General features: G+C 46.5%; 1 pseudogene; it reads right to left on the reverse strand.

Moving 5' to 3' along the window:
* Positions 1-3310: 3310 nt before the first annotated feature.
* Positions 3311-27308, reverse strand: LOC149349374 (uncharacterized; annotated as a pseudogene).
* Between the last annotated feature and the right edge of the window lie 49 nt (positions 27309-27357).

The following is a 27357-nucleotide window of genomic DNA, read 5'->3' on the forward strand; positions in this document are numbered from 1 at the left end:
AGTGCACCAGCCAAAGTTGTGGGCGAATGAACTTGTGACAAATGTCACGTCGATGCTGCTGGTAGTCGTCGGGCCTCGGAGGTAGGTGATGCTGCCGTCATTTAATGGCTGAACTGAATGTTTGGAGAGAAGTTTTGCAAGCTTGGCTCCTCGGGCACATGTATGTGAGCTGCCCCAAATTTCATTATGAGCATTGAAGTCTCCGCAAACAATATACGGAGAGGGCGTCCTTGCTATCAAGTTTTCAAGCCTCAAAGCACCAAATGGCGTGCCTGGCTCAAGATATACTCTAATCAGAGTGTACTGTTGTCCGGCAATAACTATGACAGCGCACACGTATTCATTGTCGCTGTGAGGCGGGACTTCAACCGATGAGGCCGGGATATCCTTGCGAAAGCCTATCAGCAATCTGCTGACGTTATCTAGTCGTTATGAATGATGGAAATAGTATCCGTGGAGTCACAAAGTTTCCTCGACGTGTGATTCACAGATGACTATGAAGGAAAAGCGTTACGCTCGCACGAGATGTCGGAAATCTGAGAGTTTAGAGCGTAGCCCGCGAGCGTTCCACAGGAAAATGGTGCATGTAAGGAAGATGTGGGTTGTCAGCTGTGGTGAAGTTCTCGCTGTTCAAGCCATGATTACTGAAGTGTGGTATTACGCCCCTGCGGAGCGTAGGAGACCGACACCAACGGCTCCATTGCAAGGACAGCTTCTACTTCTGGGAGTCCTCCTGACGAGGGGTTTGCACGGATAAGAGCCTTGATGGCGGCAAACAGCATCGGAATCAGTAGGCATGAGATATCTTCTTCAGAGCTTCCGGTTTGCTGCCTGTCGCTGATCTCCCTGTCATGTTGTGGCGCCTTAGGCTCAGAGCGAGCGACGCTGTTTGTCGGGTCTTGTGCAGTGTGTTGCAGCAGCTTTGATGAAGGAGAAGAAGCAACGGACTTCCCGAGCTTCTTTTTTACCGCACCTGCGTAGGTCTTGTCAGCTGCTTTGCCACGCTGTGTTGACTGATTTTCGGAAAGAGCTGCCGTAGTCGTCAAAACCTCGTCAGGGTTAGGTAGTGGTTCATGGCGCTTAGGGGGCTTCCCTTGTGTTTGCTCTGCCGTGCGAGCAACTGTAGCTGCTTTCTTTTCATAACACTCTCCATAGGAAGCAGGGTGTGGGCCACCGCAGTTAGCGCATTTAGGTTGTGCTCTCGAAGTGCATTCTTTGTGCGAGTGGGGGCCAGCACACACTTTGCAGCGCATGGGGCCATTACAATGTCTTGATATGTGGCCATGTGTCTGACATTTATAGCACTGAGTTGGTGTTCCGACGTATTCAGTTACAGGGTAACTACAGAACCCAAGTGTTACTCGTTTTGGTAGCGGCGCATCTTTTGCGAATTCCAATATAACTGTGCGACGGCGTGCCTCTTTGATCTTTCCACCATCCTCAGGAGTGTAGGCGGTTAGCCTCATTGCTGAAAGGACACCTTGGTCGCGTAGATATTCCTGCAGATCTTCGTTTTAGTATGTGACAGGTACATCTTGTATTTTGCCATAACTTGCCGTGTAAGAGAATGGGACTCGGGCTTCTACAGCCACTCCAGCCAGCTTAGTTACCGTGAGCAGACGGTTGCTGGCGGGCAGCGTCAATACTGTAACCATCAGGCTCCCGTCCTTGTGAATGCGATGGCTGAGGACTTTTTCTTGAGCCGATGGTACAACCGCCGAAGCCACAATGTTAGGGTTGGCTTTCGATAGGCTTCCTCCTACCCCGGTGGGCCTGAAGACAACAGGAACACCGGTAGCTCTCTTTTTCTTGTACGAGACAACTGTAAACGATGCTTGGTCCATGTAGTCTGGATGGTTGGTCAGAGGCTTGTTGTTGGCTTGGTTGTCGCGCCGTCTCTTGTTTGCCGGGCCGTGGTCTGTAGCCGCAACTACAGGGGCCGCTGAATCGCCATTGCCGCTGCTGCCATCAGTGCAGCATGGAGTTCAGCTGGTGGTGATGTTCCGTGTCGGCGTGGATACGGCGCACAGCGCCGAGGAGGTCGCTTGACGTGCTTTTGCCGGCGGCCAGGGACCCCCAGGTCGTCGCACGTCAAGGACAGACACCAAGAAAGCTGAAAAACCTCTGAAGTGAGAAAATAAAGCCGAAAATTACGGACCGGTGTCAGACAGCCGGCCCACTAATCATCGTCTTCTCTGCAAAGTAGGATATGCAGATTGTCTTACCGAATGAAAAAGAGATCAACGTTGAACGAGTTTTCATTGACAGCAGATTGATCACAGCAAAGGTTGGGACTGCAAGTAATTACTTCAAGAGAATGCTACTACCTGAGCTAGTCGCGCATTGGTTCTCAGAGCTCCGCGAGAAAAAAAGGCTTAGCTAAGGACCCTGCAGCAACAAAGGATGTTGGCGTAGTGCCAGCATTAGCCACACACCTTTTGCTCTACTGTCACTTAATACTCAGCGTCACAGCCCAAACTTTCTGCGTATGCAAGGGATCGAAGAAGGCAGTATGATTGCATGCGACAACAAGAAGTGCCAAATGAAATGGATTCATTACAGTTGTGTTGGACTAAATCGAGCACCAAAGAAAAAAACATTGGTTCTGCAGCTCATGTTCTGACAAGTCGAGCATCAAAATTAAATGTCTGGATCACTGGAAACTTTCAAAGAAGCAAGCTGTGTCCAGTGCATGATCGCCCACTATTTATAGAGCAATTTCGACTCAAAGCATGACTCATTTGGCAGCAAGGTTGGGTTTATTTGCTGTGCGTGACAACTTGATCCCATTAAAGCATGGTGTGGAGCATTTTGTAAAATTCTTACTGTTACAATTTCCCACAGTATGCAAGAGGAGAAGGAAACGTCTGCATAGTTGGTTGAGCACAAATATACAGCTTAGTGTGCACCTGTGTGTAAACACGCGTTTGCTTCTCTTCTCCTTTGTCACAAGCAGTCAAAACAGCACAAGGATTTCAGTTATGTCAAAGCAACTTTCCTCGGCTGAAGCCCCATACTACCTTGCGTTCCACATCACACAGCTTTGCGTTAAATTTTGCCTTATTAACTGAGACATTGTGTAGTGATCTAACGGCAATAGTACAAACTTGTCCCCATCAATTCAGTGTGGTACAAGAAAACATCAAGAAAGTACACACGTAAATCTTACAAAACACGCAGGGACAGAGTGAAATCAAACAATATGTATTAGCCCACATAGTACACGAACAGGCAAGTAGCAGAGCCAGATGATGCTGTCGTACTTCGCAAAACATGCAGACAGTGTGGACCGCAAGAGGCAATGGTCTCACTAGTCGAATGGGACCACTGAATTGCATAGGTTAATGAGTGCACAGCACACATGTACAATCTTGTCTATTGGGCACTCATTAGTGCTCTTCATTTTGAGAACTTCCAGTGGCAATGTTCCTTAAAGTATAGTGCACTTGTTTTTAACCATTCCAATGACACGTTCAACATGGATGCGAACACTGGCAATCTCTCTCGTTCGCTGAACTTCAGCACTAAGTAGCTGCTTCTTGCCTTTCGTAAATGCAGGAACAGCTAGTGTAGCACGACACATTCCGACACTCTCGGCAATTAAAAAGCCCCTGTCAGCTAACACATCTCCTCTGTTCAACAATTGGAGAACACCACTTTCTTCTGCTATCGTTTTATCACTTAGTCGTCCACGAAATCCCTTGGAAATAAATGTGATCATGCCTTGTGGGCAGACTGCTATCATGAATTTCACCGTATTATGGTGCCTGTATTGCGACCATGTCTCGGATCTAGGCAGCAGTGAAGTTGGTCTCTGTATAAAAACCTCTAAACAGTCCGCTATCACCCTCACTTTCCGTCCAAAATTTTCCACGAATGTAGCTGGCATTGTCCTCACAGCGCCATCTTTGTATGACTAGTGTACAAATGAGCTTAAACAGTCATAGCAGACATCGAGCCACTTCTCAAATATTCTTAAAGCTGTGGACTGCAACACATTACAGCGATAAGCTAGGTTCTGTGTCGAAATGCCTAGCCTCAGTCTCACGAGAAACATCATCATTTCTTCAAACTGCGCGAGCTTGTTTCTGGAAGAGTGCGACACGTGGTCTTTGAGGTGCTTAAACAGTGAAAACACCATTAAAATGTTGGCAGTCCTGTGTAGAAAGCAACTGTTTCATCGTTGCCACGAAGAGAATCTTCGGTGAACTTCGTCGCTGCCAAGTTCTCATTTGCGGTCCGTAGATCATTTCGAAGACTAGCGACTTCTGCAAGTTGCTGGATATATGCAGCTGATATTTCTGTTTAGCAGCTTACATCTGTAGCAAAGAAAGATAGGAAGGTGAACCACAGAAACCCATACAAAAGAAAAATTTTCAGACTAGTACAAAGCTTGAAGTTTCTAACATAACTGTCTTGTCTAAGCAATACCAAAGTGTGTACACCCTCTATCATAGCAAAGAACCCAAGCAGTTTGATTCTAAGGTATGCTGTGTCACTCGGCATGCATTGCAAGTGTTCAAAATTTCTTGACAGTGAAAGTGACTGAACCATCCGAAACTTGTTACACAAGCCCCGCCACATGCCTTGAAGTGAACCTCTTGGGCTCTAGCTTTCGACAGTGTGGGACATACCTCGGATGGCAGACCATAAAACCACACAATCAGTGGCACTTGATGAAGTAAAAGGCATCGAGTGCGATTTTCAATAGAGGCAGTGCTGAAATAGTACATACCAGGTTCCACGACAAGCACTGGCTGTTCGATTTCTACAACAGCTGCCTCAGGTGGTGCGTCTGCAGCTACATCTGCATAAATGAAAGTAAAGTACCAAAACGCATAAAGCAAAAATTTAAGATCGGCTGAGGTTTTCAGCATACGCTTCTGGCCAAATTGCTGCCAAAATAAGCGCAGCCTCTGTCAAACGTTAACAGCCCAAGGGGTTTGCTTTTGAGCCATGATATGTGGCTCATTCTGCTTCAAACATTTTCACGGGGAGAGGAACACTCGCCCACACCCATCCAAAGGTCAGTACTTTCGCAAATGCTACCACAGCTCCACTACGGTGCTTAGATGCAAGGCCCTTGAGCTCTAAACTGTTTAAAAAGGCTCTACATGTCACTGTTGATGGCAAGCCACAGAAATCAGTTACCCATGTAATAAGGGAAAAGGCACAGAGTGACTGGTAGTGCCAACCATCTTGAAAATGCAAGGGGGGGGGGCACTTTGTTGACCTAAAGTGCGGTGAGGCGAAAGCCTTAAGCAAGGCTTTGTTGCTTGTGTCGCTGATGTGTGGTTAAGGTGTTAAACTTCGCCTCTAAGAGTGGAACGCGACAGCGTCTTGCAACACTGCCAAGGAGTCCACAGAACGCCATCGCCCGTTCGGCTGTGCGCCTTGCACGTCGGTAAATTGGTTTTTCGGGAAAGGAAATGTATCTGTCTCGCATATCTCGGTGGACACCTGAACCTCGCCGTAATGGGAAGGGAGAAAGATGGCAGTGAACGAAGACACCGTATTCACTAGACGCGCCTTTGTTCATTCCAAACCATTGAGCTGGCATGGCGGAGTGGTTAGCGTGCTCATCTCGCACTCCGGAGACCCTGGTTCGATACCGCAACTCTACCAATTTCCTACTCGGTTTTATTTATCTGGTCTGACTAGAAATGTTAATTAGCCTAATTTATTAATTAAGCAATTAACTAAACTCAGTCCCACTTACTTGGAGCATCACTATACGATCCCTTTAATTGGTTGCAAGGTTACTAGCCGAAGTACAATGGCTCCCTTTGAAATTTGCGCATTGTGACGTCAAGAACATTTCGACCATTTGAAAAGCGTGACATTTCTGTCGACAAGTCCTGCTTACAACGATGAGGCATTAAAGGCTTCCGCCTTAAAATGGCACGTACCGCGTTCCAAAAACAATCACTGGCTGTTCCATTACCACAGGTGCCTCGGCTGATTCGTTCATTGCTTCATCTGCGCAAGTAAAAAGCACAAAGACTGTTTTCTTGGCAGCAGCATCTTTGCAGCCTTAAATAAGGCATGTAATTGACTTACCAGCTGGAGCTAGGTATGTGCGTTGGGTTCGTCGCGTCTTCAGCCGTTTGTATCTGCTCTCCTTGGCAGGCCTTGCATCGTAGCCGAGGTGTAGCGAGGGAGCCCAATCAGGACTACACTCATCGAAGAGGCCAGCAGGCGAACCTGCGTCAAAATTGTCGTTCGGTAGAACAGGCAACAATTGTTACCTACATTTTACAATCTACGATCGCCTAGTTAGCCGAGCGGTTGTAATTCGCAGTTCAGGTAGCATTGGTGAACCGAAGCATTTCAAAACGCGCAGCAATCGGCTCTTCACTACACGCTCCCATTCACCTTCAATGCTTTCCTCGGCCCTTGCAAAGTTCAGCACTTTTAGTAGGTAGTACCCGCCGCGGTGGCTGAGTGGTTTAGGCCGGTCGACTACTGAACCGGAGTACTCGGGTTAGATCCCGGCCGCGGCGGCCGCGTTTCGATGGACGCGAAACGCAAGGCGCCCGTGTACTGCCAGTGCACGTTAAAGGGCCCCAGGCGGTCATCCGGAGCCCTCCGGTACGGCGTCTATCATAACCCGAGTCGCTTCAGGGCGTCAAACCCCATAAACTAAACCAAACCATCAAGTAGGTGGTGTTTTATACATACCTGATTAAAATGCCGTGAGCAGATACGGCAGTTGTCAGGCTTCGGGATGCCAGCTCGTTTGATCCGTGCCAGCCATATGCGACATCGCTTCTCGGACAGTTGTTTTCTTCGGTTGCACTCGTTCGAACGTACCTTCGGCACCTTAAAGGGGCTGCGAAACACTGCTTGGGGGGATACCGGCTATACTTCAGGTGGGTTGTTTATGTCACACAGATGCTGACTTAAAAAGAATTACAGGAATCGATGCACAGGAACGGGAGTTATTGAGTGAAGAAATTTCAAAATACAAGCAAACAAAACGCTGACCTCAACTCGATTTTGGCGGGGCTTCCCACTCCTATTTCGCTCTCCCAATGACGGCACCTGGCGCAACCAATCAAAACAGCCAGACAGAGCACGTCGCGGAAGTTTGTACTCCATGGTTGCCTGCTCTCTGTAACTCGTTCTTGCTGAGACTAGCAGCGTCGTTTCCATGCCAGAGTGCCCCTGGTGGTGTATTTTTATTTTACTTGCTTTGCAGGGCTTTTATCTAAGACAAACAAGTTGTTTTTGTTGATCTAATATAGAACGCAGACAGGTGACAAAATGTGTCTCTATTTATTCACACAATTTGAAGTATATTTACTGTTTTTCCGATCATCAAGCTCGCGCAGGTGATGTAATATCCGCTGCTAAAAACCCGCCACTGTGTGGCGACGCCATCAGAGCCATGAATTTGTTTTTGGGAGGACATTAAAATATTAAAAAACGGAATATACGCGGTATTACCGACGCTAATAGCACCATTATAACTCACTGTATGCAATCAACAGGCAAAACAGTCAACTAAGATTGTGTTTCTGGGCCCCTTTAAAAAAGCGACGGTCTTTCGCGCCGCTCTTCAACATCTGCTGCCTGCTCTGCGTACGGCTATTGCAGCCTACAACAGCGCAATAAACCATAGCTGCGAAACGCCGCACCTATTGGGGGGGGGGGGGGGGGACACGCACGACATCTCTCGGTACTGCACAAAACACTCGCCCGGTGGACGCCAAGATGGCCGACTGCTCTGCAGTCACCCACACTGCACCGCGTATGGCGCGTCAGTGCATACCCCCTATAACACACATCTTAAATCGGATGAAACGCCTCAGGAAAAGTTTTAAGCGTATTGTATTTGCTGTATTAGACAAGAAAACTGAACACAAGCGCAGATGTTCGAAAAGATCATCGAAGATGTTCGCGCCGCAATGCTAATGAGCGTTGTTTGCCTGGCAGTATTCGATTACAGCTTGTGCAAAATTCGCACATCTCGAAACAAGGAGGCATATTGAAGTGGAGGCCAAGTAAAAAAAATTCTTGTATTAACAAGTCGGCTTTTTTGAGCGGGCACGCTCGTGCCAACAACACATATGCGCTGTGCTGTGCGTGCAATATGGTTATTTACTTGATAAAAAACTGCGTTCTCCCTTTTCCTTCTCATTTTTCCCCCACCTGGAAAGGTATTCCTGCCTGTACAGAAGAATTTGGAACAGGTGCCGTGAACATGAGGTAAATCAATAAAAACAACTGGATGTCAAAAAAGGGAGCTCTAGAGAATTAAGCGCTGTGTAACGCGAAAGAATATGCCAGAAGCACAATTTTTGTTGCCAAATAAATGCATTCGAGGAAAGTGGCGTCAATACGGTGCCGATGGTGGGCTGGTTCCTCTTCGGGCGCCTCGGCCGGGCAAGCCACTGCGCGTTGCAAAATACATGCCGATTCAAATGAACAAAAATTTATGCTCCTCATTCATTACTGTATTTTCCTAGAACCACTTAAAGCCCGTGTACTGCAGCCAAACGATCCGGCAGGCTTTCGTAAGGGATACTCGACAATAGGCCATATTCACGCTATCAATCAGGTGACAGAGAAATGCGCAGAATATAACCAGCCCCTATAATAGCGTTCATTGAATACGAGAAAGCTTTCGACTCAGTAGAAACCTCAGCAGTCATGCAGGCATTGCGGAATCAGGGTGTAGAAGAGTGTTATGTGAAAATATTGGAAGATATTTATAACGATTGCACAGCTACCATAGTTCTCCATAAAGTCAGCAATAAATTTCCAATAAGGAAAGGTGTCCGGCAGGGAGACACGATCTCGCCTATGCTATTAACTGTCTGTTTACAGGAGGTATTCCGGGGCCTGAAATGGGAAAAGTTGGGGATAAGAGTTAATGGAGAATACGTAAGTAATCTGCGATTCGCTGATGACATTGCCTTGCTAAGTCACTCAGGACACGAAGTGCAAAGCATGATGAATGAATTAGACAGGAAGAGCAGAACGGTGGGGCTAAAAATCAACATGCAGAAAACCTAAGTAGTATTCAACAGTCTAGCAAGAGAACAGCAGTTCGCAATTGATGGCGCGGTGCTGGAAGTAGAAAGAGAATATGTCTGTTTAGGGCAGGCAGTGACAGCTGATCCGGATAATGAGAGGCAAATAACTAGAATAATAAGCATGGGGTGGAACGCATTTGGCAGGTTCTCTTAGATTATGAATGGCAGTTTACCAATATCCCTCAAGACAAAAGTATACAACAGCTGTATCTTACCGGTACTCACCTATGGAGCAGAAACGTGGAGGCTAACAAAGAGGGTTCAGCTGAAGTTAAGGACAACGCAGCGAGCTATGGAAAGAAAAACGATAGGTGTAACGTTAAGAGATCGGAAGCGGGCGGAGGGGGTGAGAGAACAAAGGCGGGTTTAAGATATCCTTGTTGAAATCAAGAGGAAGAAGTGGGCTTGGGCAGGGCATGTAATGCGAAGGCAAGATAACCGCTGGTCCTTAAGGGCAACAGAGTGGATTCCAAGAGAAGGCAAGCGTAGCAGGGGGCGGCAGAAAGTTAGATGGGCGGATGAGATTAAGAAATTTGCGGGAATACTGTGGCGGCAACTGGCGAAGGACAGGGTTGATTGGAGAGACATGGGAGAGGCCTTTGCCGTGCAGTAGGCGTAGTCAAGCAGGTGATGATGATGATGATGATGATGATGACTGCAGAGACGGAAAAGTTTTTCTAATCTTTTCAAACCACGCAGCTGGGCAGAATGACGTGGTTGCCGGACTCCAGTCGACCGTATACGCCCACCACGCAAATTACCGTAGGCAGTGTATCTGCATCAACTGATTAGTTTGGTTTATTGGGGTTTAACGTCCCGAAGCAACTCAGGCTATGAGGGACGCCGTAGTGAAGGGCTGCGGAAATTTCGACCCCCCTGGGGTTCCTTAACGTGCACTGACATCGCACAGCACACCTGCATCGACTGTGTAATAATGCAGAACATATAATCAAAATTACGTGTAGTCTTCCTTTGCAAATCACATCATTCAAATAACATGCGTTCAGGTCTCTGGGGTCTTGGAGACGCGCCTCGGATGGTAATGATGAAGCTTCCTGTAATCGACCTCAAGTATTGACGGCGTGAGGCAGTAAGAAACTTGACGTTTTCAGTAACGCTCGTGTGGCCTTCCAGGATTCGCAGCCCGGCCTGCGAATATTCAAAGAAGGAGACACATACAGTGCACGACGGCATTATTGCGTATTGGGCAGAGCTGTACCTGCAATAAACGCGTGCATGTTGATTCCTTTTCAGAGGAATCAGACCTCTCCTTAGACTCCTGACTGGTGTAAACAACGTGACGTCAAAAGGACACGTTGTTGGGTGAGTTGGTTCATGACGAAGGGAAGTTAAGTGCGCAAAAAAAAGATGATCACGAGAGAAGAGACAGGACGGGACGAGCGCTCGTCCCGTCCTTTCTCTTCTCTCGTAATGATCTTTTTTGCGCACTTACCTTCCCTTCGTGACGTGAAAAGGGGGTTGCTCGATGAGCAAAGCCGTCCACTTCAGGTTCTGAACCGGCTAATATAGCTTGTGACCAGCGGTCTCCCGTCCTCTTTATTCTCTTGATTAGACACGCCTCGAAGCCTTTCTTCTCAAAATTACAGCTTCCTTGGTACGGTATCTCAATGCCGCTGTCTCAACCCTTACAAAAATTTCTACCGAGTTTTAATTAAATACTTATTGAGTCTCGGCAATAAATTGTATGGCGCTTTAATTGAGAGCTTATAGACTTTTTTGTTGAGTTTCAATTTAAAATTGGCCACCGTATTCCAATTGGCTGTTTATTAACTTAACTCGATAGATCCAAATTGAGATTTTATTGACTGGCAATACATATTTAACTGACTGTTTATAAACCTGCAGTTCACATTTAATTGCATGTCAATTAACACTGAATTCATATTAAGTTGCCAGTTTATTATGAATTCTTTTGTGGTTTAATTGACAGTTTATAGACTTTTTTGTGTTGAGTTTCAATTTAAAATTGGCCACCGTATTCCAATTGGCAGTTTATTAATTTAACTCAATAGATCTAAATTGAGATTTTATTGACTGGCAATACATATTTAACTGACTGTTTATAAACCTGCAGTTCACATTTAACTGACTTTATTAAAAGATCTAAATACATCCAGTCGAAAGTTTACTGGTTGTTTATTACCTTGCCACAGTGTTCCGACCTACATAGTGCATCCGCTATGTGCGTGTGGTGATCTCAAAATCACAACACTGCAATACACTCGCACAAAAGAAAATTGGCGAATTACCCTTCCTGGTGTTTCCAGACCAGGGTTTCAGAAATGGGTTCTGTGACATGGCATAGTGTGTTCTCATCTGGCGCGACCCAGCCGGCTGATACCAGCTCTGGTGTGCTTTGGTTTACTGTTTCCTGGTGCGGTTGGTGTAGCATTCCGGGATGATGATGTCAAAGGAAGGGTGAAGCATCCGGAAACAAATTTGTTACCTAACATGTCTTCATAGTGATGCTCAATGTTTGGACATACTATCGTGAGCAAAATTAAGAAACCAATGCAAGTGCATGCTGAAACGTGCCATATTGCATATGGGCATCGGTCTCGACAACAGGATTGCTTCGTCAGGCGGCGCCCGCATGCAGTTTGGTAAAATTCGGCAAGAACTTACAGGGGTCTCTCAAATTTGAGCACGGTAGTATGTACGTAGCAGCATGCAAATAATTATTACATGATTCATGTTCTTGACAAGCACGAAGAGCAAGTACGTATTGAAAGAACAAAACAAACGCTCACATTTGCCTAAGAGCAACCTTAGCTTTATTAGTAGACAAAAGCAGCGAATGAGTCACACTGGAGGCCCCTCGCGTCGTAGTCAGCATCTTTTTCGAGAAAGTCGAATATCTTTCATTGCCTTGATGGCAGCTTGAATCCATTTGTATGTAGCGACAGTGCCTGAAGATTAAGGGAGAAAAATTATATATTTATTATGATATACACTGCTATAGTAATGATCCCATTGCAAAGACAACTAGCAAATGCTGCTATTTGCATTAAAGGAGGATGGCTAATGTGACAGCACCCATGAATGCCAACACTGAATCAGAATCTCTTAGGCCTCAACACTTTTAAAATACCGAGCGTCACAGCACATGGCTGCCAAATACCAAAAGCCTTATTTCTAAAGCATGACAGCTGAGCATTCATGAAAAGTTGTTAATTCCTGGCTAGTTTTTCTGTTCATGCACTGCCCCATTGTGCTCAGAACCTCGCCATTTAAGCTGTTTATACTGTCCCTCACATGAGCTATGAACTATGCCCATCAATTAACCTCTTGTACACAAACCTTCACATGATGACATTCCTACAGTGAATTGGTCACTAGCTTCCATCCCGTACATTTGTTATTATCCTTTGTTTTGGGCTTCCTAATAAACCACTAACAAATCCTGAGTTGCAATTCTCGAATACATTGACGGAGTGAATATATACTTCTCTGCTAAATCCAGCTAAAACCAGTAATCACCTGTGAGTGCATCCATTTTCACTTGCGTGAGTGCCTTCTGTAGAGCCTTTTCCTAGCCTTCCAATATCCTTCTCCTGAGCAGTTGCCAATGAAGCTGCGCTGTACCACTGCTTCTCTTCACCACACAGTTGTGGTGGCCCGCTTCAGAAATACTGCATCCTTCGGGATTCCGTCCAGAGTTTGTACACAGCCTTTACAATCTCGAAACAATAAACGAATGCACCTGCAGGAAACAGAACACAGGAATAAAATTTCTATGCTATAGTCACAGCCAGGAATGAAACGTTAATTGCGGGTTTAACGTCAAAGCGACTCAGGCTTTGAGGAACACCGCAGTGAAGGGCTCCGGACATTTTCGCCACCTCGGGTTCTTTAACGTGCACAGACATCGCATAGTAGACGGACCTCTAGATTTCGCCTCCATCGACATTACACCGGCACGGCCAAGATCGAATTGCATTTGTTGATTGCATAGTGTCATATGGTACTATGCTTTCATGCCTGTTGAAGCACGCAAGCCAGAAATCATGTAGTTGTTTAAAATAAACACCAAACTTACACCTTCACAATGATGGTGTCATGCAATAGTAGTTGGTTCCGATGTAAGAAAGAAGTGAAAACGGTAATTGTGTACTTTGCCTTTTTATAACGTTAACTGCACAAATCATTTAGGAAAATGATTTCATGGTGATGAAAATCACAGATTAGTGTGTGTAATAGCAAATATTCAAAAATAAAAATAGTATGCAACAGTAGGAGCACTGCCTGTATACCACACAAGAGGCTGGGCCTGCTAAGAGCAATTCTGTAATTCCAGCTCTTCCACATGCCCTTGGCACAACACTGAAATGTGCAATACATAAAAAATTTAAATGTGATAAAGAAGGAAGTGTAACACAAACTGACGACTCACTAGTAGACAGAGGAAGTAGAAATAGTAATGCAATAACCAGCACTAAAACGCACTAGTCTTCATAACAAAACACGATGCAATTAGTCACATCAAGATGCAGAGCCATGCCAGACACGCCAGTTTCTTAGAGTGGCAAAAGCACAACTACACTCTAGTATTTCCAAAAAGGTGTGCATATGTTACAAGCCAAGTGCTTCTTTATTGCAATGCCATTTTTCACTATGACCATTGCTGCTAAGTGCATGAGAATAAGAGGGTAACATTTTGCATTTTACCTCTTTGTTGTTTGGTTTGCTTTTCGTTGTACTTGGCTCCTTTCTATTTCTTAGTATATACAGTGCAACCCATATAATGTGGAAAACTGATAATGTAAACAGTTGTTAGTGCAGCATGCATTCATGTCTTATATCCTATTCTTTTCGAGTTGTTTAGCCATGCCATCAGGTAGCAAGCCAAAAATCTGAGTCAACCAGGTCGCTACAATCTCCTAGACAAATATATGTGAATTAGAGCAAGTATACTCACTGAAATGGCAAAAATCTTAAGGTTTACAGTTAAACTACTATTTCAGCTGCACTATAATGCCTTTCATATTTTGCCCCTCAAGTGAAATCAGATGCCTTCGCTGGAAAGGTCTCTGAGGATCAATAACTTCGTGTGGGCTAGTCGGTTAAGCATCATTGTAAGAGGCAGCGCTAAAGAAACCAGGACGAAAGGGAAGACACATATACCACAGGACGAGCGCTGAACTACCAACTGGTAGTTGGACGAGCGCTGAACTACCAGTTGGTACTTCAGCGCTCGTCCTTTGGTATACGTGTCTTCCCTTTCATCCTGGTTTCTTTTGCACAGCCTCTTACAATGGGTCTCTGAGGAGTGTCATGCGACACTGGCGTTACAGTAGAAGAATGAAAGTTATCCTACTGCTACAACTGTTTAGGAGTGTTATGTGACACAGGTATTACAGTAGAAGGATAACAAGGCTGTCCTCCTGCACTAATATCGCCTTAAAATGCTGCTCTGTAGCCCGCCACTTAAAATCCAGAATCAAAGTTGCAGTATTGGATGACGCTTTATTGAGAAGAAAAACACATATACTATTTCAAAGGGAAATGCCAACATATGCCGTCAACACTGGTTCAAAGCACACTGGTGCAACACACTGATCTCAACACAGAGTTCTAGAAAAACGCACTTTAGAAAACTCAGTACTTACATGTGTTCTGCAATACACATTGAACGGACACAGACAAGGAAGACAGCCCCACAGTTGGACAGCGGAGACATCCTTTTCAGTGACAGCTCTTTTCAGACCTCTTCACCATTGGACAGCAGGCACTTCACCTGCATAACATCATAATTTGAATTTCACCTGTGCAATCTATGGAAGATGAAGTACCCACAATGACTGTGTAATGGGTATTCGTATTGCCAGTTTCACACAAACACAAGGCAAAGTTTAAACAGACAAAAGTTAACTTGCTCACAATTGAATCCACGATAAGCTCTGCACTGTTTAGGGTTCTTCAGAAATATTTAATCTGAAAGGGCTGTATGAAAAGGCTGCAAAGCGCTCGAGCCTATTTTTGGACTGGTTATTCTTCAACATCCAACATCACGGTCGCCTGCCACATCACGGTCGCCTGCAACAAAGGCGCAGCGCCTCATCTCTTCCGTTTCTCCTCGCCTTAGTGCTAGGTGCTTAACTTGCGTGGTGGCAAATTGCGCGCATTCCTGCGCATTATTACAGGTCTTACCTGAAAACGAAGACTCAACGCCTTCCAGTAACCGCTTTCTTCTTTTGTAAGGCGGTTCCGGTAGATAAAAGATGCAGCAGCTTCCATCGGTGAAGTCCAACGTGCTGTCATGACGAAAAACCAGCAGGCTTCCCCGGGCTGGAAATTCTACTGCCAGCGGTGCCAAAAGCTACGATCACAAGTCAACCCAAACACGAGTTTGAAGCAGCGATTTTGAAATAAATACAACACAAATCATGCCCAAACGAGCGAGCGGCGAGCACAAACGGCAGCACGCCGGAACGACCCGCGTGGTCGCGTGGTGGCTTGGTGCCCGGATGTGTTCGTCTTGTCACGTGACCTGCCAGCCTGCGCGCTTGATTTGAACGGCGTTAGCAAGTCTGCGCGGCGCGGGCGCAAGGTACATATGCCATATATTGGTTTCTCAATAGGTGTATTGAATACTGGTCTCACGAGGCATTTCAACAGCCTGTATGCTTATACTCTATGGTCCAATCAAGATGATGCCATTTTATTTCATGCGTTTGCCTCCTTTTTGTTGTAATATTCTTTAGTTACCCTCGTGTACATATGTGTGAGTGCTCCCTATGTGAGCAAATGTGTACGGGCCCTTATAACCGACACCTGCAAAAATCCCCGATTGGATTGACAGTATCTTCAATCAAAATAAATATCAGGTTTTTCAGGGAAGACTCAAAAATTTTCCAAAATAGGCTTTTTGGGGTAAAAATATGGCTTTTGCGGCACATTATTACCAGTATCGCTCGACACCGGGAAGCCGGTTAATTGTCTTAGGTAGTAAGCTGGTAAACTAATTTCTAACTTTTTAACTATCAGAGATAGGTAATTCGTTGCAATTAGAGATTTGTAGCCGGTCGTTAGTAGTAGCCATATCAGTTTTTAGAATTTCTAAAACACAATTACACTCGCTGCTGTGGCTCGACAAAATTTGGCTTTATCGTGCGAAAATACATTCGCTTTCGAAAGCATGCAGGCAAAGCAAGCTCTCCAGTGCATGTAACTAGTCGAAAAAGCCAAATTTTGTCGAGCCGCAGCCCCAAGGGTAATCGCGTTTTCCAAATTCTAAAAACTGATATGGCTATTACGACCAGCTACAAATCTCTGATTGCAACTAGGCGCCTAACTCTACTGATTAAAAAGTTATTTATTTAAAATTAGTAAACCAGCTTACTGAAGACAGTTTACCGGCTTTCTGGTGTCCGCCAACACTGGTGATAGCATAAACGATATTTTTACCCCAAAAAGCCTACTTTTGAAAATTTTTGAAAGTGATTGCTGAAACGCCCGGTATTCAGGTAATGCTGCCTCCGCACCATTATGCTGTCACATTTATGAATCAGTAACTCAAGTTAGCTCCCCCTTACATTGTGCAATTTAATTCCAACCTAAGGAGAGTTTCATACCACATTTCTCCATTGGTACCAAAAAAGAATACTGTGTTCAGTTATACGTTAAATTTTACACTGCGAAGCGACCTCATGAGCAGTGTTTTTCCGAGTCACAACCTACAACCAACTTCAGCATCATGACCTCTCCCATAGCAGATATAATATGAATAAAGGCTGTTAAGCTGAAATGGGAATCGTTTGAGCTGTTGTTGCGGTTGGTTCCATAATTGCTGAGAAATCTGTTGTAAATTTAATTTTTGTTGCTAAAGTTTTAATTCACTTGTAGTCAGTTGTAATCATATTTGCTCATATCAGTCACTAACATATTGACTTTCTAATGACTCCTCAGAAATCGTCTGTAAATGAATTTTTTCTTGCTTGAGATTTAATTCACTTGTAGTCAATTAGATTTATATTGGGTCATATGAGTCAATAACATATTTACTTTTTAATGAGTCGTGAGAAATGGGCTGTAAATGGAATTTTTGTTGCTTGAGTTTTAATTCACTTGAAGTCAATTAAATTTACATTGGGTCATATCAGTCAAGAACTTATTGACTTTTTAATGACACGGTGAGAAATGCCAAATGGGCTGTAAATTGATTTTTTGATGTTTGAGTTTTAATTCACTTGTAGTTAATTAAATATATATTGGGTCATATCAGTCAAGAACTTATTGACTTTTTAATGCCATAGTGAGAAATTGATGTGAATTGATTTTTTGTTGCTTGAGTTTTAATTCACTTGTAGTCAATTAAATTTATATTGGGTCACACCAGTCAAAAACATATTGACTTTTTATAGACCAAAGTCATTAGGATTTGAGTATTATTAGACTTTTTTTATAAACTTAATAAATACTCTATAAACAGCTAATTGCATCTCAATGTGCTTTTTGTAAGGGAATGGTGCGTCATGCCCGGTCAGGTATGTTAGTTGTCCAACACACCACTAGAGGACTGCGTCGTCTGCTACAGAGGTTTTTAAACGCTTCTAACCAAAATACTAGATGCTTCACAGCCCTAATATTAAAATTAAGTATTGTTCATAACATGCATAATACATCGAGCGCAAAATTAGCCGAAGTAAACTTTTGGTCGAGTAGGCCTTTAAGGTCGTTCGCATTATCCCAGGTAGTTTTTCAGCCAACGCGTGGCACTAGTGTGTTAGATCTACTCCTGACTAACATTCCAATGGCAGCACAGCCTCCACTGGTTATACCTGGAATCAGTAGTCATGATGCTGTTCTTATTGACATGAAGCTGCAATGTGCGAAAGTCTTTGATACCGGTTGTAGGCGCGTTTATAACTACCAGAAGGATCGAACTGCAGAATCTCACTTACGCTGGATAATTTCTACGACGTATTTGAAACGCTATCGGAGTCACTAAATATAAACGATTTATGAAACGTATTCATCGATAAAATAAAGGAACTGCGTGACATATACGTTCCATGCTAGGTGATAGCGCCACGCCGTAGTAAACACTAGTGCAACAGAAAGGTGCGTTTTGCAGCGAATGATAACAAGCTTAGGCAGTTTTCAAAAAGATTTCACCCCATATGCATAAAGATAGGCTTTTGCATTTGACAGAAGAAATGAGTATGGTGGTGAATGAAGCAAAGGGTGTATTTTTTAGTTCTTTCCATTCGGGCATTCAAAAATGGCCGAAAAGTTTATGGCAGTTTCTAAACGAAATGGAAAGGGCGATCTGTCTATCCCACTGCTTCAACATGATGGTGCTGAAGTAAGTGATAATCTTGATGAAGGAAACTGTTTGAGTGTGTACTTTAGTTTTGTGTTTTCTCATAAGTTATAACCAACGTGGGTTTCGTCGTGGATTTTCATGGGTCACACAGCTAACTGAACTCGTCCATGACATAGCTAGTTCTTCAGATAAAGGAGTTTCTGTTGACTGCGTGTTTCTCGATTCTATGAAAGCGTTTGACGCTGTACCACATACTTCATTACAAGAAAAATTATCATTATTAAAGCAAATTAAGTAATAGCATGGATCAAAGCATACCTCCATTTAAGAAAACAAAGGGTGGTGGTTAGCGGTGAAATATCGGACGAAGTTGCTGTAACCTCAGGAGTCCCACAAGGTTCAGTTATGAGACCAATTTCATTTGTAATTTTTAAAAATGATATTTTATCTGGTATATCATCTATATTGAGGCTGTTCGCGGATGCCTGGGCTTTTCCCGAACTGTTTCTAATCCTGCTCACCGTGATGCTTTGCAATGTGACCTTGACAGAATTTCTAAATGGTGTGATAAATGGGGCAATACTATTGATCTCCGGAAAAGTGTCCATATGTGTTTTACTAAGAAAAGGTCACCTTGTAATTTTCTTTGCAGCATTAACTCTGTGAATTTATTCTCCGTCACCGAATATAAATACCTTGGTGTGTATTTAACTAGTGATCTGTTTTGGCATTACTCACACATTACTTACGTAACTGTAAAAGCAGGCCGAATTTAGAGTTTCTTATGCAGGAATGCCAAGTGTTTTCCTTTACATACTAAAAAACTGCTATACACAACTAACTTAAGGCCTATACTGGAGTATGCGAGCACAGTATGGGGCCCTAAAACTAGCGTTGAGGATTTTCGGGGTCGCAGCGGAGCACCAGAGAGAGACGACCAGCGTGGCAGGCTTCCAGTTCCGAACTGCTCGTGCCGGGCGTGCGCCCCGAGCACGCGCAGTCCTTCTTTATTTTCTTCTAGCGCGCGCTGTAACGCCGATCTCAGCGCCGGCGCTTTATAGCGTCGCCAGGCGCTTAGGGGCCCCCGCCTAGACGGAACGGCGAAATTTACGCGCCGGCGGGGCAAAGATGGAGTAGCCAGAGATGGAGAGTCCGGTAAGTTCATGTCAGGTGCCGGGAAGAGCTGTCGGGTGGAGTGCGCGGGCTCAGGTGGACGAGCCTGGCTGCTGCGCAACGGGCGAATGACGCAGGGTGCCAAGCTGACAATGGACATGAGGGCAGGGAAGACCATGGTCGGGCCGTCACCGTTTGCAGTGCTGCCCGCGGACACAAGTGTCGTCGGTGATGGAACATTGCAGCTGATGTCGATGGGGATCCGACGCGCCGTGTACGTGGTCACAAGCACAGGAGCGACCGAAACGGATCCATGGACTGACAGCAGCTGTGGTGGGACCGTCGGCACAACGCTGACAGCCGTGACGATGCCGGAGCAAGTTGCTGGGCTCAATCCCAGGTGCTTGGGTGAAACGGGAGTGACAGTCCGGAGCGACTGGCCAGTGCTGATGCGCGTGTGGGCATGGTCGGCTGTGGGTGGCCGCAAGAAGGTTGTCGCAGTGACAGGCCGTGGAGCTGAGACGGCTACATCAGACGGCTGGCTAACAGCAACAGACACAGCTGGTGGACGGACAGTTGCTGCATTGCTTGGTACGGGTAGCTCTACCATTCGTTGCTGAAGGTTGCTCAAGTCAGGCACCAAAGCAGACGCTTGCTGCGACAGTGTCGAGCTGCCAGGGTCAGACTCCGAGAAGCGGTTGACAGTACTGAGGGCTTGGGGTGGGGCCTCTTGGGCAGGCGGTGTGGCCGCCTGGGTAGTGGAGCTGGTATCTGACAGATGCTGCGGTGCCAGCAATCTCGCTTCGCCCTTTGCACGATCACTCAGGTCACTGACTGACGGCTTTAGCGGAATGAGCGATGAGGCGGCAGGTGAGCGTTCGGCTGGCAGCGATGCGGGCTGTGCCGTAGACGCTGTATCGTCCATATCGGAGGCGGTTTGGCCGGAGGCGCTGAACAGGGTGGTGCGAGGCGCATCTGTTGCTGAGTTCGCTGACGTGGCAAACCGCGGTGGGCCAGGCACCTCACCGAGCTGCTGAGGGAATAGGTGCGGACTTGGGGCCGTGGAGTCGTCGCACAGTGCTGCTAGCGTGTCTGGAGTAGCAGGATGTGCTGTCGGAAGCTATGCGGCAGCGTCTGATGCGGTCGGTGCTAAAAAAGCCGGGCCGGAGACGCTGGACTGGAGTGGCGCCGAGGCGGCGAGGGGCTGCTGAGGCGGGCCGGGTTCTGATGGAGGCTGCGTGGGCGCGAGCGAGGCCGGTGCAGGGCCAGAGGCTGGCGGCGGCGAAAACGGGTCCGCTGCGTCGTAGAGCGGCGGCGGAACATAGCAGGCGCCGAAGAGCCAAGAGGGCCGCACGCAGCTCATCGTATGGCCGGCCGCCGAAGGCAGAGTAGGTGAGCCGACGCAGGAGGTCGGGCGGGAGGATGTCGCAAAGGACTGCGTGTTTGAACGGCTGGATGGTGATGCCGTTCAGGTACATCGTAGTCTCCAGTTGGGCGAACCACCCGCCGACGCCTGCAGGCCGGAACGCCGGGAGCGGCGGATCGAAACTTGGGTGCTGCCAGTACGCCATGCTAGGACGCCGCTGGGATAGAAGGCACGGTTCGCCGGGTCACCACTGTTGAGGATTTTCGGGGTCGCAGCGGAGCACCAGAGAGAGACGACCAGCGTGGCAGGCTTCCAGTTCCGAACTGCTCGTGCCGGGCGTGCGCCCCGAGCACGCGCAGTCCTTCTTTATTTTCTTCTAGCGCGCGCTGTAACGCCGATCTCAGCGCAGGCGCTTTATAGCGTCGCCGGGCGCTATACCTAGCTGTGCGTTTTGTTTTAAATACTTACAGCAGAAATTTCAGTGTGTCATCAGCGCAGAAGCCTTTAGGATGGGTTTCACTGCAGAGACGCAGATGCGTACTTAGGCTGAAATTCTTCCATAATATATAACCATTCTAAAACAGGTATTGTCCGTGACCATTATTTATTTCCGCCAGACTATATATCTGCAACAAGGGACCACACTTTCAAAGTAAAAGGAATTAAATGTAGAACTGATTTACGAAAAATGTCTTTTTTTTCAAAAACAACAAGTGAATGGAATAAGTTGCCCCAGGAAGTCGTTTCAACAAAATCTAATGAATCGTTTGCCGCGTTGCTGTAATTTTATGCTTTTGTTTGTATCAGATTATGCTTCAATGTATTGCCTGTGCATTTTTTCTTGCCATTATGTTGTATGATTATGTTGTAACTCTCTCCCCACCACTCTAATGCGAAACAGGCACTGTGGGTAATGCGACAAATAAAAATAATAAATAAACACCAGCTCCCGTGTGGACCGCCCGAAGGCCGTCCACCGGATGTATAGAAGAATGGATTTTTGGGCCGCACCACCGGACGTTACTTGACTGCCTTCGAGAGTCGAGTGTATGTTTATATTTGTAAATAATACTTTATGCCAGCAGGCACACTGCCGCAAAAAAAAAAAAATTACGCCTTTCGGTAAAGATGGCAAGTAACTACGGTCAAATATGTCATAAGTTTTCCAACGTACCGTTAAATTTAGAAATGAAGCAAATGAATATCCTTTGATTGTTTCAAAATCAATTTAAATTCCACATGTATTAGCTGATTAAGTGCTGTGTAATCTGCCATGACATCGTACTCTGCATTATTATGTTCACGTTACTTTCGGCAATATTGCGTTCTGTTCTGTATTTCTTGCAGTTCTGCTTGCATATTGCCTGCGGTTTATCGCTCTATATTTGTATAATTTGTGTTACTACCTTTTCTGGTTTTGTATTATATTTGATACTAAGTACGTCGTGTTCTTGACATTGTTAACTATGTACCACAGGTCATAGACAACCGACCAATGAATCGCGTCCGCAAAGCTCACTACTCTGTGCGACAATCAGACCCAGGCCTCCCGCCTGAGTAGCTGGGCGGACTTTAATCTTACGCCGACGCAGGCACGAAAGATAATGTTTTGCACACCGGTGTCGTTTGTCCAGCTCGGCTGGACGTGCGACAGACATGTTTGTATCTCACGTACCTCACTTAAGCGCCTCTTTTAGAGCGCAGATCTCAGGCGCCTCTTCCTTCGTCCCGCGTCGTCGGCGTTACAGGTTGTCCAAATAGCAGAGCAAATCGCCACCTGGTACGTGGCTGCCACGGAAACATCCCGGAGGGTGGCTTGCAGCGTGACACTGTGGCAGGTGGCGTGTCAACAGCTGCACTCAAACCGGCTATCGCAATGGTCTGCCAATTTTTTTCTGTGCTCGTGGAGCTTGTAACCATTCGAGATGGGTTATCCACATTGACAAATCGCCTCAGTAGTGCACTGCTACGCCGCGGCTTCTCCTGTATACAGACCAACCAGGTAGTTCGGGTGCTACGCCTTGTTCCCTTGGCATTTTTCGCGCTGCTTGCCACATGGTGGAATCATTTCCGCGCCCTGTCCGTATTGTGTGAGCTCGACGAACAACCTCACTGAAACTGATAACGCTTCTATCCACTGAATGCGCTTACTTCAGAGAACACAGCTCTTCTAGAAGAAGAATTGCCCCGGCGCTCCACGCGTGATTTAATTACACGCCGTGGGTGTAACGTTCCCAGCGGTCCAACTCGTCGTAAGACCGCGCTGCGGAGAATTCGAGTGGGCGCTGTGCTGTGGTCACGGCGTCCAAGACATCCAGGGCGTACACCCCTCTACTGCCCTTGTGCCCCGCGCCCTCGTCAGAGGCAATGCTGAATCACTTTTTGGGAACTTGCCCGGACTTCGGGCTGCGCGCAGCCGAAATCTACGCATCCAGGGCTACCAAACGAGCCTCCTGCCAGACACGCGCATATTTTGTTCCCTGCAGTACATCCACTCATGAGTTGCCGATCGGATTTTATTGATATTGCAGTGGGACGTCCCGCCTGCTGTTTTTATCATGGGACCTGTTTCTGTATATTTCTTGTGTAGTTCTTGCCGCAACTATCAAAATTTTGGAGAACAGTGCAGTCTGCTACAGGGGAGAAATGCGAAATCATTTGCGTTTGAACGTCAGCAACATTTTTTTTGCAAGTCTTCGTTGTCGCATGACACTGATCACGTATCCCTTGAATAACGTCAACACCTTTTTTGTAAGGCGTCGTTGTCGCATGACACTGATCACGTATCCCTTGAATAACGTCAACACCTTTTTTGTAAGGCGTCGTTGTCACGTGACACTTGTCACGTGTCCGTTGAATGACGTCAACAACTTTTTTCCAAGTCATCGTTGTTTAACATCACTACACGTTCCCAAAACATTTTACCGCCATGCAAATCACAACGCGTTCACTTCGTGTCCCTCTAACACGCTTCACCAAACGACTCTTTGTGGCATGTGCCGGCGGCTTCTTTAAGAAAACCCCACAAAGACCAACTATGACCAGTGGGCGGGAACAGAACAGGCAAATGGCCACTTAATCGTCGGTTAAACACTGATAGGAGGAAGGGATGGTTTGCTGTTTTTAAAAAGAAAAACCATGAAACAAACTGATGAAAAAACAAGTGCTGAAGGCCACTTCCTCACTGTACGGTTTTCCTAGAATTCCTCTACTGTGTATCTAGAAGAAAGGTGGCAAAAATTTTAGTTGAGATGTTTCCAGTGCCGATGTACTGGCAGCGTTACCTCTCCTTTCTAGAAAACAGTGCATTAAAGCGGGTGCAACGGATGTGTGTTCATTTTTAACTTCATACTTCAACCTTACCTATCAAAACGTGGCTTCGTGAAAAAGGGACTGATGTGCCACGGTCTGCGGACTGTCGCTTGTGTCAGCAGCCAGAAGCTATTGATCACTGCGTTGTGTTTTGTCGTGATGCCATGCTTTCTGGGACATTCTTCAATGGATTCTCAGAAAGTACATTGAGATTATACCGTATACTATAAGATTTTTACCTACAATGGGAGGTTCTAAGGTTCTATATTATCTTTTAGTGCTCGTAGGACTGTTCAGCTTGTGGAAGAGCCGCGTGATAGATCGCCACGCAAAGCCACCACGTGCATTGAAGTCTCTGTTCAGAGTGGATTGTGCTATGGTGCGCAGGCGTACAGAGGGCAAAACGCATGCCTAGAACAACCAAACTGTGCGTTCCGGAGCTCCCAAAACCGCTGCGACCAAGAAAGCAAAAAATGACGATGAAATTCTATGAGTTTAACCGCACATGTTTACATCGAGACCATTTTTAACAAAATCTTATGGCTAGTTATCGCGTGTTACGCACGAAACACGCTCAGAGCGTGTTCTAGACATGCGTTTTGCCCTCTGTACATGCTTCGCAGGATCCACGTCCTGCCTGGCTGCCTTTGCTCGAAGCATGTGTGTGTTTCCCGGAATTTTGGTGTATGGGCAAAGTGAGAGCAGGATGCTGGTGTGACTGTGTATGACGGGTTGCGTGGTGCGACCTGGTTTAGTCGGGCTTGAAGCCTGTTAGGGTGGGTGTACTTCCATGCAATAAAAAAAAAACCCTCATTCCATATGCGTTGCATGCCCACCAGGCTCGCTGAAGGCCTGGATTCGAACCCCAATAGGAGCGAATTTCTTCTTTCGAATGAGGTCGCGTGAGAAGTGCCACTTCCTGTGGACACAATTTGCGAACAACTTTCGGTGAAAGGTTTTCCTTGGCATGAGGCATGTAATGTTTTCGCATTAAAAACTACTTTCTACTGGAAACTACAGCGCCAGTGCGGGCCCGACTGCCAGCTCGCACGGCGGCCACGGCGCGGTGCAGCTTGGGAAATGCTGGGGAAACGTGGCCGTAGGAGAACGTTACGTTACATATGAGTGCGCTAATTTCACAATCGATGACGAAAAAAATTAGCGGTCGGTTTAGCATGGCTGTGCGCAGAATATCGTGCAGTAGCACTAGTTACGATGGACAGCTAGGTCCTTACGTGCTAAAGGCACTTTACCTAAAGCCTTCATCATAAAGGCTTTTCTCATAAAGTCCTTTACTCGGAAGGCATTTACCATGAACACCTGTACCATAAAGGCCTTTACTAAAGACCTTTGATCTAAATGGCATTTTCACTGAAGACATTTACCTTGAAGGCCTTCACCAAGCTGAAGGCAGGCCAGGGGTGCACAACTGGCAGGTTGCCCACAACGCGGTGGGCAGGTGGGCCGCCCGCTTCAGGGACGTGCAGCCGGTCAAATCTTTAGCTGGCGTGCGTGACGGCCGCGTTTTCCGTGCTCCTGTAGCTTATGACGGAGCAAACTTGCGAAAATATCAAATTTAAGCACAGGCTCACTAAGCCTGTGCTTAATATTGAGGTTTCCGCAAGTTTGCTTCGTCGTAAAGCGGTGGCGCACAGAAAAAGTGGCCGTCACGCACGCCAGCTAAACATTTGGCCGGCTGTACGTATACGTAGTACGTATGACGGGTGCGGGGAACACGCCTAATAGTGCTGCCGCACTAAAAAATTGACATTTTGACGTAGCTATCTACAAAAGTGGGGGTAGCTAATCGAAACACACTGTCGTGCCGGGAGTATTCGTTTTTCGAGATAATTTAGTCAGCTGGTGCAAAATAACGAATTCTTTGCAATAAGCCCTTTACCCGAAACATACAGTACGTTCCCTCAGGAACACGCGTACAGTTACGACCACTCTGAATACGTGTTTCAATAGAACAGTGGCATGGTTCAAACCTGCAATGAACCCTTCAGCCCACAACTAACGCCTTCTTCCGCAGCGATGTGGAAGTCGTGCGCAATCCAGTGATACGAGAAGGCAGTGCAAAGATGCCTAAATTAAAACAGAACGTTTCGTCCTTAGTGAGGAAAATGAGGACGACTACGAACCTTAATATTATGATGTGAGGTGATCTGCCATATGTATACCCTCGCCCCGAAGTACGGGGAAAAAAGGCAGCACCTCACAATGCGTGGAGCAGAGCGCATGGGGGAATCGGGGAAACAAGAGAGAGCGTCATCTTGCGAGCGCTTTTAGTAAATTGGTATACGCGCCCCTTCAACGTCCTCGAATTCCCGCAGTGGCGTTCGTCGGGGCCAAGATCGCCGCCGCACCCGCGTGTGTCGCTCGAGGGAGTCTGCGGCGGAATCAATAGTGAAAGTGCGTTGGGCAGCTAACTTTTTTTTTCGTCGCTGGGGCGAGCACAGAGGCAGGAACCAGACGCCGTCGCTCTATGCTTGAGAGACTTTCTGGGGCACGCGTGTTTCGGGGGCGCTCCCGGCAGCCCGATAGTGGCTGCCAAATGTGTCGACTACTGGCTAGCTTTTATTTAATCGTGCAAGGTCTGTGCGAGCCCCTCGCTTTGGTGGCACGACCCTTCACGATCAAACTGCGCAGAGTGTGGTAATCTCACGTTATTCATGAAATGCGCACATCAGTGTCGCATACAGTCGGCTAGTAATCAGCTGTCCCCTTTCTGAGCACAGCACGACGAGAACACGTAGTACGTATGGATGACATAATCCAAGGAGAGGGCGTAAACTCCGTGATTAGCATCTGTGCTAGCGTCGGCGTACGCTTTAGCGCCACACTGTAGTCTCACGTCAAGCACCTCGCGTAAACTGAGCTATCGGAGACTTCCACACCGACTTCCACAGTTTTCAGTGCGGCGGCTCACTGTGACACCGAGTGAATCTGAGCCATGGTCCGATGAATGGAATAAACCTTAATGTCCAACGGAAAGGTGATCTACTCACCCCCCGACACCCAGGTCAGGGGGCGGGTGCCGCCGCCTCAGATGCAGTCTAGCAGCCTCTTTAGCCATTTGGACGAGCAGGAGCTGGAGCTCAGGGTCCGAGCTGCGTAGCAGGGCCTTCCAGGTGTCTCTACGGTCTGTGTTGTGCGTCCTCCCGGGAGAGTACGGGCATTCCATTATTATATGGTCGAGGGTCCCTCTCGCGCCACAAAAGTTACATTTATTG

This window comes from Amblyomma mixtum, chromosome 3, assembly GCF_055824585.1.
Source record: "Amblyomma mixtum isolate Tamu chromosome 3, ASM5582458v1, whole genome shotgun sequence".
Taxonomy (NCBI): Eukaryota; Metazoa; Arthropoda; class Arachnida; order Ixodida; family Ixodidae; genus Amblyomma; species Amblyomma mixtum.